Source organism: Amblyomma maculatum, chromosome 7 (genome assembly GCF_055883805.1).
Source record: "Amblyomma maculatum isolate TAMU_Amacu chromosome 7, ASM5588380v1, whole genome shotgun sequence".
Taxonomy (NCBI): domain Eukaryota; kingdom Metazoa; phylum Arthropoda; class Arachnida; order Ixodida; family Ixodidae; genus Amblyomma; species Amblyomma maculatum.
Window position 1 is genome coordinate 144,583,500 of NC_139350.1, and position 3,607 is coordinate 144,587,106.

Consider the following 3,607-nt stretch of genomic DNA (forward strand, 5'->3'; position numbering starts at 1 on the left):
GTGGTGAAGGCGATTTCAACCAACGCAGACGTCGCGTACAAATGATGTCACGCACTGACAGTTGAAAACGGAACCGTTTCAGCGCAAAATATAAAAAAACTGCTACCACGCTTCTCAAGTTTCACGTAGCTTACAATTCAGTCCAACCTGCAAAGAAACCACACAGACTGCAGGTTCCGCAGCCTAGTTAATTTTTTTTCAAGCATGTTGTGCACTTTTGTCAACAGCTGACAGACTCAAGGAGGTGAAGGCGAGTTAAATGACGCCAAAATCGTGTACGTATGGTGACACACCATGGCAGCTGAACACGGCACCGTCTCAACGCCAAATATAAAGAAAAATAACTGCTACCTCCCTCCCCATGTTTACCGGTAGCTCACAAGTCAATCAAAGCTGCAAAGATTCCACACAGACTGCAGCGCCTATAGTTAATTTGATCTGCAGCTGAAGTTGAAAATACATGGAAGACAGCTGCTGCCACACTTCTCAAGTTTACCGGCAGCTCGCAATCCAGTCAACGCTGCAAAGAAACCATACACAGACTGTTCCAAAATTGTTCCTGTCCGCCGCCTAGTTACAAATTTTATAAAGCATGCCGCTGAGTGGCCAAATGTGACGAACTACGGACACACGGAGATGACGGCGAGTTGAACCAACGCCGAAATCGCGTATATGTGGTGTATGACACTCACAGCTGAAACTATTCTGGCGGGAAATCCCTGTCAACATTCGGTAATCATCTTTCAGCAGTGAGTAATATTTTAACCTGAACACATTGCGACAAAATGCAAGGCTCTGGTGAGACCCGGCGCACGGCCGCCTCGATCGGCGCGCACGCGGCGCTGATCGAGACGGCTGTGAAGGGCGCCTGCTCCGGAGAGCGCGCGCTAGTCGCGCACCCCGTAGGTGGAGCCACGGTCGAAATGCGAGAGGAGGAGCGGCGCCGCCGGAGGAGGAGAGAGGAGATGGCGCTACTTTTAGTTTATTGAGGGGTTTTAGTTTACGGGAGGATGTGGCGCCATCATGCGGGAGCGGGCAAGAAACACATAGGACGGCAGTGTAGCAGACGACGCGAAAGCGCACCATACGAAATGGCCACGCCAACGCAGGTAGAAAGCGAAAGCTTCCCCCCTTTTTTGGCCTCGAGGCAGAAAATAGTGACAGTGATTGCAGCATATCATGTTCACGCAGTATGGAGGAATGTAGAGCGTTTTCACAATACACTCATAACGCACGTACGCATATACTATCTTCGTATTGTAAGAGCGTGTAGCGCGGGCCGTGTTCGACGTGACAGAATGAGACGCTCTCAGCGTGCAGATTTTCGGCAGACAGGAGAGCGCGGGGGCAGAGAGAGAGAGGGGGATCTCAAAGGGCAAAGCAGCCAAGGGTTTGTTGATGCTGCAGAGCTAGGTGGAATCGTCTCCTGTGACTTCGAGCGGCGCATATGCGCGGCGTGTCTTGAGTTATCGAGCACAATGCGGTCACCGCGGCGCCGGCATGGCGCAATGAGCGCCGCTTCCTCCTCGCGTCATCTACAAGCGTGCAGCTATAGTGTGATGGTAGGTGTCAATAACGGAGTGTATCAGAAGCTTAAGATGGATGTTCCTCATCTCTTGTTGGTCAGACGTGCGTTTGCCATTCGCTGCACTTGGCGGTTTCGAGTGCCGTGGCGGAAGCACTTCCAAGAAATCTCGAATATTTGGTGAGCGAAATTTACAACTGGTTTTCTCGGTCACCATCAAGACAGACGTCTTACCGGGAACTCTATGTCTGTACAAGTAGTCACGTGACCCCTTTTTTTTCTTTTGTTTCGGTTGCGATTAGACGGGCTTTGAATCCTTGGCTATTCACCATTGTTCGTACAAAGCGAAAAATTTACGCGGTAGTGCGCAATCACAATGCAAAACAGCAAAATAAAGAAAGCGTGCAAAATGAGCGGAAGTGACGTACGCTCACTTCCGGGCGAACGAGCGAAATTTTCTATTTCGGCAGATCCGAGCGACGAGCCAAGCGACACATGCATTTTTCGCGCGAGGGCTTCGCGCGACGCGTGCCGCCGTCGCGTTCGCGTGAGTTTTCGCGTTGACGCGAGTACGCCGTACGCCAGCGAGCGAGCGCGCGGAAACCGGAAGTTCGTCAAAGTGACGTATGTCTGGGCGGAGCTTTGAACTTGCTTGTATTCTTTATTTTTTTATGGCTCCCTTCAGCGTACGAGTTGAGAGGGAAAATTGGAAGGGTCATTTTTAATCGCCGATATCTCTGGTGTTGCAGAAGCTAGATCGAAAATTTTTGCGGGAGAATGATGGGTGGTTCAATAACTATCAGTGTTATGGCGTTGTTTACCCTTCTTGGTGACCTTTTTCAGTGGACCTTTAATGCCATTTGATCGGGTCCGTCCGACGTACCTTTAGCCACAGCCAAACTCGTTAAACCCTATGATATCCCATTTCATGCCCACTAGTACCTCGAAGAGCACTGCTAAACTAGTCTCGCTTTCTAGGGTGCTAGCATTAAACATTTTCCAAAGGTAGCCTGTCCGCTGCCAGATTCTTATCACCCATTGCTGCATTACGGGTCTGACCACCGCAGTGGTCCATTGCTTCGCAGCTGCTGCCGACTACAGGGTGAAGGTCTTGTTGGAGTATTCATTGGAGGTTGTGGCCAATTACTACACCATGGTGGCCAAATCCTGTTCTGATGAGGGAGTGCATTTCCGGAGATGTTCACAAACATCTGTCACACCCCAAACCTGTTTATGCAATATTCCATCGACACGCAGATTTTCTTTTTTTGTAATCCACGGGGGAATTGCGCTGCACTGGGATTCGAACCACGGTCGTCCTGCACGCGAGGCAGATGTTCTCAGTCTACACCACAGCTGTGTTCCACTTAACATACTCGGCACTTAGTAGCAGTCAATATTTGATCACTATAGAGAATCCGCCGGAGTGGCGCAGTGGTTATGGCGCTCAACTACTGCGCCCAAAGATGTTGGATCGAATCGCAACCTCGGTGGCCGCTCTTCGATGCAGGCGAAAGGAAATGTGCCCGTGTGTCGTTTGATGTCAATGCACATTAAAGAACCCCAGGTGATTGAAATTTTCAGAGCCCTTCACTACAGCATCTCTCATAGCCTGAGTTCATTTAGGACCTTAAACCGCAAAAACCAAACCAATCCTCACTAGAGAGCGAGAGTTATTTAATGAAAGGAAAAGTGGACAAATTGGCTGGTGGTAAAAAGACCCTGGCTTGCTGCTGCACACTGAGAAGGGGGAAAAGGGAGGTGATGAAGATTTAGGGCGAATGGAAGGTGACGATGACATAGCACGGTCAAAAGTGACTGCGCACACACTTGGCGACACTGCCATGCACATTATTTGTTGCTGTGTATACATCGGCACAGTTGCAGAGAAGAGCTCTGCACTTTTGTTGCAGGCACACATGCATAAAAACAAGTATACCACACACTATACCAGTAAATAGTTGTCACTGTGCACGTACCGGCACTGTTGCAGAGAGAGCACGAACTAGAAACGTGCACACCACTGCAATAGAATGAATTCAAAACACACCCACATGATTCAGCCGGAACACCTATGTACAT